Genomic DNA, 9,766 nt, shown 5'->3' with positions numbered 1-9,766 from the left:
TTAGGAGTTGAGGGTATGGGAGAATGAGAAGTTATAATTCAGTGGATATAAAATTTTAGTTTGGGATGATGAAAATCTTCTGGACATGGACAATGGTGAGGACCACAATGTGAATATACTTAATGCCACTGAACAATACATTTAAAAATGGTTAAAATGGTAAATTTAATTTGTATGTATTTTACCACAATAAAATAAAAGAAATTCATGTCTTGTATTTTATTAGAAAATGCAAAGCTAAGCACTTTTAAAAAAATTAAGCCAGCTGTTGTGGTGCAGGCCTATAATCCCAGTGACTAGGGAAGCTGTGGCAGCAGGATGGCAAGTTCTAGGCCAGCCTCAGCAATTTAGCAAGGCCCTAAGCAACTTAGTGATACCCTGTCTCAAAGTCAAAAACACAAAAGGCTGGGGATATGACTCATTGGGAAAGCACCCCTTGGTTCAATCTCTACTACCAATAAATAAATAAATAAGGAACTACAGTATTGAAAAATTACGTATTAACATTAGTCCATATTCTTTCTCCAAGTAGCACATTGTGCAAAAAATGACTAAGAATGATTGATTTGGATTGTTATTAGCAGTCAATAAAAAAAAATTGATTTGTATAGGCAACTATACATTATACCAACAAGACATACAAAACTTTTAGAAACAAATTATGTAATAATTTTCAGTGAAAATACTGTTTATTGTGCACAAAGTTATGTGATGCTCACATATTTTTTTAACAACAATGAACTGAAGATTAAAATACATAATTTGGCCAACTTGGTGTTGAAGAAGTTCAACCTCAGACTTTTTTTCTTTATTTTCTTAACTTTAAATTCAGTTCTTTGGTCCATATATTGCCTGAAACATAAACACAGATGTCATATTGCAAACATCAGTGTTCCCCACTCCCTTGCTTTGTAATTAAAACCTTTTAATGGCTTTTGCTTGCAATTAGAATAAAACCCAATCTTGTTTCTATTTTCCTAGGCCTTGTAGGACTGAGCCCTCCCTCCCTCTCCAGTCTCAGGCTAGGCTTCTCCATGCCAAAAAGATTTTCCCAGCACCATGAATTCTACTCAGTTCTAACAGCTAAGCTGCTTCCTATTGCAAGTTCTTTACACAGTTCTTTCCTCTGTCCTAAACATTTCCCAGGGCCTTTCTCCCATTATTGGTTCTCTTGTGTCTGATGGGCCTTCCCTTCATCACTCTAGTTTTTAAAACCATCCTGTTATTTACTATTCCAGAATTCTTTTCATAACCTTATGGTATGTTTCCCCTCCAAATGTAAAGTATTCATTTATTATTTGATCTTCTCACACTAGACTACAATTCGCTGAAGGCAGATTTTTTTTGATTCCCTCACCATTGTGTCCCCAATGCTTGACTTTCAGTGAATGTTTGTTGACTGTCTACAATGGAGGAAAGGAGGGAGAAAGTAAAACTGTAGAGTTGGTAAAAAGGATGAACGCCTGTTTTACATAAATTGACTTGAAACAAGAGGGATTTTTAAAGTCCCATTTCTTCCTTCATTTGTCCATGGAATATTATCTAACATTTATTGAGTACTTTTGGGCATTATGCTAAGCAGTTCACATGTACTACAGAATTTAACGCTCAGAGTCATCCTGTAGGGTTTATCGACCTTTATTATACTCATTTTTCAGAGGCAACTTGCCAATAGCCATTAATGGTGGACCATGGTCAGGTTTAAGTACGCCATATCCAATTTATCAATGTAACGGACACCCCTTCAGTCAACAATAGGCGTTTTATCAACGTAGTTTTCGGAGACCCCCCTAAATTCCCCATTTTACCTGGCCTGCTATCTTGGGTCCGAAACCTAGTAGGTGGTTGCTAACCCCTCAGGGGGTTTCCTGCAGAATCTGAGTGCCCTGGGCGGAGAAGCCGCATCTCAGACTGACGCCCCGCGCTCTGGCTAGGCAAGGACTCCTGGGAGTGCCAGGGAGGACGGGCCAGGTCGGTTGGCGCGAGCTGGAGCCTTGCGCCTAGGGGTGGCAAAAGGGGAAGCACTGTATTCCTCACCCACGCCCGCCCGGGGCTCGGGATCTCCCGACTAGAGGGGGAAACCACAGTGCGATTCCCCATTTACACCGCGCGTCACGAGCCAGCACGGCCCGGCCCCACCCACCTTCTCCGCCCCTTTCCAAGAAGGCGCTAGGACCTCCAGACCTCCAACCCGGCCCCCTCCTGCGCCCTCGGGCCAAATTCGGCCTGTGATTGGTGTTCGAGGGCCCGATGCCCGCCCCCGCCCTTTCCGTCACTACCAAGATGGCGCCGGTTGCGGCGGCTGCCGCGGCTGGAGTTGAAGAAGGAGGCGGAGGCAGCCGCGACCGCGAGGGGAGGGGGAGTCCCGTCTGACTGAGACGGCAGGCCTGGGCGGGCGGGGGTGCCGCGCAGGGCGGAGCGCTGGGCTGGGGATGAGCTAAGCGGGCTCAGAGCGCCGCGGTATTCAGCCCCTCGTGTCCCGCCGCCGTGCGTGAGGGATCTGGCGCCGCTCTCTAAGCTCGACCCGCTGCTTGCGCTGGGGCCAGCGGGGAGGTGAGTGAGGGGGCAGCTACGCGGGCAGCGGTGGCTTGTAGAGCTGTCACGGCCCCGAAAGGTGACAGCCGGGGGCGGGGGACTCGGGCGGTGGGACTCGGGAGGCGGCACGGATGGCCGCGACCTCCGCCCCGGCTCCTGGAATCCGGGCCGTCCTCCGTGGGCTCCGTGTGCCCGGAGAAGGCGCGGCGGTGCCGAATGTAGCGCGGGCGCCTCTGCGTCGGACGCGTGGGGGCTCCGGTGTTTTCATTCCAGATTTTCTATTAGGGGCTGGCCTGGGGCTGTTGTTGTTTGGGTGGTGGGGGCGGGGAGGGGGAGGTCCTGGAGCTGGATTTTGACAAGCTCGTTACGTAAGTCGGAGGTGGCTTCCCGGAATCCCACCTGCTCTGTATTTTAAACACGCGCAGAGGGTGAGCCTGGGGAGCCCGGGTCCCGCCTTTTCCTCCTGGTGGTCTGCCCAGCTTTCCCCGGCCCGCGGGCGCCGGTTCCGCGTGAGCCCGGCCAGCGTCCAAGTTGGCCAGGTTTTTCAATCTTTTTTTTTTTTTTTTTTTTTTTGCGGGGCAGTGGGGGTGGGGTGGGCGATTCGGTTATTATCGTTACCTTTAAAGTTTATCGCTTTATGAGGGGAGGAGAAAAAAGAAAAAGGCTTGTGACCTAAAATTGGGTCGCAGAAACAGCTTTTCGTTACCGTGCTTTTAAACGACAGACGTGCCGGACGATTTTTGTTGTTCCAGTGTGCTTTTAATTCAAACGTATGGTTACGCCTAGGAGCCTTAGAGAAGGGTTTTTGTCTTATAGGACAGTTATGTCTTGTTTGCAACAGCAGGACAGGCATCAGGCAACAGGCATGCATTTATTTGAGGAGAAAACGCGTGTCAGCCAGTTAGAGACTCCTGAGGGCAGAAATTGTATTAGTCTGTGAATATGTTATTCTTTAAAATGTATTATACATTAATGAAAAGAATAACCCTAGTATAAAAGAAGCAATCTCATAAAATTACAAGCTCTTATTTGGTGTGTATATAGCCTCATTCTGATTTTGGCCTACCCTCTTCCACCTCTTCCCTCCTTGGGGAAAGGAGACTGAGACACCTGTAAACAGTGTAGCCCAGGTTACAGTAATCTATTGTAGTGCATTTAAGATTATTATAAAAAGTAGTCTCTGGGGGATATAACATTGAATAATAAGAACTCTTGGGTAAGTTAATTCAGTTTATGTTATAGTAGTTCTGGGATTCTGCTTCTGAAAATTAAAAAGTATACAGAATTCTGAGCTATTTGAACCCTGTTTGAACTTCTAATGAAAGACTGTATTTGGCCTCTTTTATGGGAACTTTGTTTTGGGGAGAAGTAAACATTTTTGGGTAATTTTTAATTCATTTTTACAATTTCCCTTTGAGTCAGAGTTCTCAGTAAGGAGTCCAGAGTAGTATATCAGTATCTGTGATATATGTTACATAATTTTCTTTTTCTGAATGATTAAACACAGACCTACTTCACTGTGGGATTTTATAAGAATGCACTTATTAGAGAAGTTGATTATCTTGACACCAGCCCAATATTGTGAACAAATGAATAAAATTTGCCTTGAGTTTTAAACTGTGTACACAATTTTACATTTTTAAAAATTGGTGAAGCACAGTATAAATTTTCTGTTCATTTAGGAGAGGAAGGAAGCTGATGTGATTTGTTTTGAACTTTTCCACATGAATTACCACTGGCTTAAATAGTTATTGATTCTTAAGTTTCTGGAACTATTGTCCTGTTTCTGACAACCTAAATAATATTTAGTATAATTGGAAGGATATTTTTTAAAAAGGAACATTTATTAATTCATTAAAAAATAATAAAAATTATGGCAGAGTATTAGGAAAAAACTTATTTTCCTGTTTTGTGATTATTGGTTATGTTATCTTTTATTGTTTGCAGAATTTTTCCAAGCATCATGCTTATTTCAGAAACAGAAATGTTCATTATATTATAATCTTGTGCTTTCTTACTTAAAAGCTCATTCTAAGTGGAAAATGTAAGTTGTTCTAGCAGGAAAATTGACTTGCTATTCTTCTCTAATGTCAGAGACTTTGTGGGACTTTTCTCTTTCAAATCAGAGGTAGAAGAAGAGAATGGCTAAAGTTAAAAATAGTGAATTTTTTTCCTTTCTTATTTGTCTATTTTTTAGTGCCCTAGATTGATTGTTTATTGTCCAGGAGAACTTATGGTAGGGGTTTTTATGGGAGCCTAGTCACATTTACCATAATTTTACTTTGAATTCTAAAAGGCCAGTGTAGCACTTTACATTTAATAACCTATTAATTTACATAGGGTGTTATTATAATAGCAAAAAAATTGAACAGTCAAAATATAGTATGGAAATGGTGAAATTTAAGATAATCTATGTGGTGGATCTGGCTACTAGATATCATTTTAAAAAACATTTACTGACATGAAAAAGTACAATGTTGAGAGGAAAATCATAATATAAAGAAATATAATACTGTTATTTATAACATACCACATGTAAATGTCTAAAAGGCTTGGCAGGAAATACATAAAATATTCACAGTTATTGTCTCTGGGATGACAGGATTAAGGGTAATTTTGCTGTTAATATTTTTTTCTCACTTCTGAACAATTATTACTTTTGGGGTGGGGGGCAGGTACCAGGGATTGAACTCAGGGGCACTCAACTACTGAGCCACATGGCCAGCCCTATTTTGTATTTTATTCAGCGACAGGGTCTCACTGAGTTGCTTAGCGCCTTGCTGTTGCTGAGGCTGGCTTTGAACTCCTGCCTCATCCTACCAAGCAGAGCCGCTGGGATTACAGGCCTGCACCACTGTGCTTGGCCAATTATTACTTTTATAATTACAAAATGACATTAGAATATTTTTTTAAGGGTTATGAGGGGAAATACTGAAATTCCAAATAACCATTGTTCCAACAAGGAAACTATCTTATGATTCATTGGTAGCAGAATCAACCCAAAATATGGTGTGTATTTGCAGTACACAATACTAGAAACAGGTGATAATTTAGATAAAGGCATTGCTCTAATTACCAGTACCAACATTGTTTTAAGTTTTACATATGTAGATGTTTTGCACTATTTGCACATTGCTTTTCTCCAACCTTTTCTGTTTGCTTCCTACACCAAACTGTTCTTGTTGACAGTGCCACCTATTGATGAACTTCTCTTCCCAGTCTTTCCTCATTACTTCATCAGTTATTAGGCAATGGTTTTGGGATGTTTATGAGATCCCAATATTTTGCTAGTGACTGAGGATACAAAGGTGAATGAAACATGATTTTAGCCTTCAAACTTTGCCTGAGAATGCTTTTTTTCTTTATGAGCCATCAGCACACAATGAATACTCTGCTTTTCCAGTTTCACTGCTAATATTAAGGTAGTAGCTTTTCCTGGTGTTCATATCTTCTAGTAACTTCCTTAGTGGGAAAATGTTTTGAGTTCCCAGACAACCAATATAAAAATGAATTTTTGAAACATTACTTGACTTTATGTTGGGGAATCTTGTATTCTGAAAGGCTGTATTTATATTTATCTATGGTTGTTCTTGTTATTTTTTTAAATGTGTGAGACTTTCTTGGTTCCTTTTTCTTACTTCCTTCAGTTGAAAATCATAAACAAGAGAAGAAATAAAAGAGACAAAGTATCCAGAAAAAAGAAAGATATCATGGGAGTTTTTCTATTAGTGCTACCCTTTATTTTCACTAAAAATAGTGAGTCATCAAAATGAATAAGTATACTAAGTAAGAGATAACAATTTCTGGGTCACTTTGCTAAAGTTTTCCCCTTTTGATCAGTATAAAAATTCATTTTCCATATTTATGTTAAAAGTTTATATGCCTATGTAAACTCACAGTTTAACTATTTTTGGTTTTGAGTAAAAGCTGCAGTACTGAGGAGTGAACCCAAGGGTGTTCTACCGCTAAGCTACATCCCCAGACCTTTTAATTTTGTACAGGATTCCTCTTAAGTTCCCAAGGTTGGCCTCAATCTTGTGATCCTCCTGCCTGAGCCTTCCAAGTAGCAGGGATTACAGGCATGGACCACTGTGCCCCGCTTAAATTCCTTAAATTTGTTTTTGTTTTTATTGTAATATTGTTTTGTAGATGAGACATTTTTATTTTTGAAAAACTTTAAAGTAAATTACCAAAATATGTAGTATACACCCATACCCACATATAAAAATGTTAACATTTTCATTTTGGCTTCAGATACATTTTAATATAAAAAGATCTATGTCATAGTCACCACACTGAATTCTAAAATAGCAGTGTAGAACTTTATACTTCAGTGAAGTTAGACTTTCTTCCCAGTTTCATCTCTCTCCTTCTTCCCTCCCAGTTCATAAACTACATGTATGAACAATATATGGCATTGCTTTGGGTGCTTTTAAAAAGTATTGGCTTTGGAACCATACTTCCTTGTTTTAAATCTTGACTCTGCTACTTAAAAGTTTCATGATATTAGATAAGTTATTTAATCTTTACATGCTGCAATGTCTTCATCTATCAAATAGGGGTAACAGAATTGTCAATTTCATAAGTTTATTGTAAAAATTAAATGTTTATTTGCAAAAGGTGCTCAAAATTGTGCCTGGCACTTTTTTTAATGTGCTGATAAGTTTAAGTAGCTGTTAATATGATTGTATCATAGAATGCATATTTGTTGATATGAATTATTGTTGATACTGTAGGTCCAGTTAATTGATTTTCATTGTTGTGTAATGTTCCATTGAATTAATATACTCATTTTATCATTTCCCCTATTAATGAGTATTAAATTGTTTTCATTTTTTTTTTTTACCTATTATAAACTTTGCCTCATTAATGTCACCACATCTCTTGAAGCAACATGCCAGAATATCTCTAGGTCATATACTTGGTTGTCATACAGCTGGGTTCTAGGGTAGAAGTATCTTTCCCTTTATATTTATAGGATATTGGCAAGCAATGTCTCTCCATATCCTTGCCAGCAGTTAGTGTTGTCAGACTCTGATTTTTTGCCAGTCTGAATGGTATTAAAATGGCATTTCATTTTTGTCTTTTTTTTCATCTTTTAGTATTTTTGGTTATCTCTTCAGTGATTTGCACATTTTCTATTGAGCTGCCTTTTTTCTTAATTATAAGATTTTTTTCAGCATAGTTATAAATGTTAGGGAAGCTTGTTTTTATTTGTTTTTTGAGGTCTTCAAATCTCTTGGAACAATTACCAGTGCAGACCTAAGTTATTATAATTTTAAACCTTAATATATTGTTGATAGTGAACTTTCTAATGTGCTTTCTCAAAATAGGTATAGTTCTTCTAAGACTGAGGAAGTGTTTCGGGAATGTACTGAAAATATATTTTACCGAAAATTACTTAAAATTTGTTGACTTCAAAATCCAGGTAGAATTTTATTAATATGATCAATATTACTTGTTAGTCCAAAATTCAAGAGGCCTCCTGCTTAGGGGAGAATTTTCTGTTCCTATTGCTTCCTTATTAAGGAATCAAAATGTAAACAGATGAAATGACTGACAGACACTTTTATCCACAATACTATAAACTTTTAATCAATGGCAAGATGATTTTACATAGTACTCATTGTATTTCTGTTTTTGCTCGGCCCACTATATATGACTGAGAGAACTAAGATGAGCCTGGTTTATTTTGGCTCATGATTTCAGAGATTTCAGTCCTTGGTCAACTGACCCTGTTGACTTGGGGCCTGTGCAAAGCAGCACTGTCATAGTGAGGAGTGTGTGGTAGAGCATAGCTGCTCACTTTAGAGTGGCTGGAGAGACAAAGAGGAAGACGAGCCACTGGGGTCTCTAGCTCCTTCAAGGGCACTCCCTCAGTGACCAAATTTTTTCCACTACGTCTTGTAATGCCATGGTCAAGACTTCAACACACTGGCCTTTGGGAGATATTTAAGATCTAAACTATAGCAGATACAGCCAGGTATTTTGTGGAATGCCCTTCATTTTGGTTTGTCTGATGTTTTTTTCATCGTTAGACTGGAATTTTGGATTTGGGGAAGGACAACCACAGAGATAAAGTGGCAATTTCACTGCATCATTTCAAAGGTAAATACTAGCAATAAGGGCTGTCATTAATATTGCTGGATCATCTTGCTGAATTGCTTTATAATTATTCTTGCTGAATAATTATAAAAAGGTGACTTTTATTAGGTTGGCTTACTCGACCAGAAGCTGGATAGTTCATGATGGCTTCTGCAGGCTGGAGAGCTGGAAGAACCAGTAGTTGCACAGTCCAAGAGGCTGAAGCCCTAGAACAAGAGGGATCAACGGTGCTATCCTAGTCCAAGACCAAAGGCTTCTGGAGAATCACTGGCAGAGTCCACTTTGGAAGAGTGAAGAAACAAGAGTCCCATATCTTCAGATGATCTCAGCAGCAATTGAGAACCATGATGAAGAAGAATCAAGCTTGCATAGCCTGCTGCTTCCTTGTCTTCCAACTTTTATTCCATCTAAGCCATCATCCTATTGGATGGTGCTGCCTACACTTAGGGAGGGTCTCCATTTTCAGTTGGCTATCCTACATGCCAATCATTCCTAGACACACCCTCACCCACACACCCATAAGCCTTTAATCTTTGACATCTCTTAATCCAATCAAGTTGACAATTCAAATTGACCACTACACTGTAGTAGTACAGGATTCTCTACTGTAAAGTTTTCTCATAGTCTACTTTTTAGAAACAAGTCACCAAGTATAGACCAAACCCTGAGAATTAGGCATTACCTTATTGAGGACTCCTTTAATTTGTAAAATTATTTGTAATTCTATTGAGAAATTTTCCTCCTCTCCCTCATTTATTGTGTTGCTCAATTTGTTTCACCCCTTTCAGATTGGCTCCTGTGATCAACAGGACATAACCCATCATTTGCTTGCATTAAGATGCTCCAGTGCCCGTCTTGTATATTCCCTGCTACAGCCCTAGCATCAGCCTTCTCCTAAGGATCCCATGTTCCTTTTATTGGAGGATGATAGGTTCTGGGTACTAGACATGCTTATTACTATTGGTAGTCCTTCATAGTGCATGGACTTAGAAAATACATGTATGTATATTAACATATATGCTAACAGAACTATTTTTGTTTGTCTACATTTAAGCAGAATATGAGTTCATGCTAACATCTTTGACTAATTCACTAACACATGGTTTATTCTAGCTTTGTCTCCTTG

At 39.4% G+C, this 9,766-nt stretch overlaps 1 protein-coding gene and 1 long non-coding RNA gene across 8 annotated transcripts in view; one reads left to right on the top strand and one right to left on the bottom strand.

Annotated features, from left to right (window-relative positions):
* Positions 1–667: 667 nt before the first annotated feature.
* On the bottom strand, positions 668–2,134 carry LOC114084917 (uncharacterized). The gene is made up of 2 exons (XR_003581376.3): positions 1,809–2,134; positions 668–852 (listed from the first exon to the last, which is right to left on the bottom strand). It is a non-coding gene; the product is annotated as an uncharacterized lncRNA (long non-coding RNA).
* A 168-nt stretch (positions 2,135–2,302) lies between these two features.
* The window catches only part of Dennd4a (DENN domain containing 4A), a 111,293-nt gene continuing 103,829 nt past the window's right edge, over positions 2,303–9,766 (top strand). For 4 of the 7 annotated variants that reach the window (XM_071608406.1, XM_071608405.1, XM_071608404.1 and 1 more), the window contains exon 1: positions 2,304–2,553. The gene's annotated coding sequence lies outside the window, so the exon portion shown is untranslated. Of the gene's footprint in view, positions 2,554–8,573; positions 8,644–9,766 lie in introns of all 7 variants that reach the window. The other 3 variants (XM_071608403.1, XM_071608401.1, XM_071608402.1) reach the window with 2 other exon arrangements.

The sequence above is a fragment of the Marmota flaviventris genome, chromosome 2 (assembly GCF_047511675.1).
Source record: "Marmota flaviventris isolate mMarFla1 chromosome 2, mMarFla1.hap1, whole genome shotgun sequence".
NCBI classification, from domain to species: domain Eukaryota; kingdom Metazoa; phylum Chordata; class Mammalia; order Rodentia; family Sciuridae; genus Marmota; species Marmota flaviventris.
The sequence above is the reverse complement of the archived record's forward strand: the minus strand, read 5'-3'. Positions and strand labels throughout refer to the sequence as shown.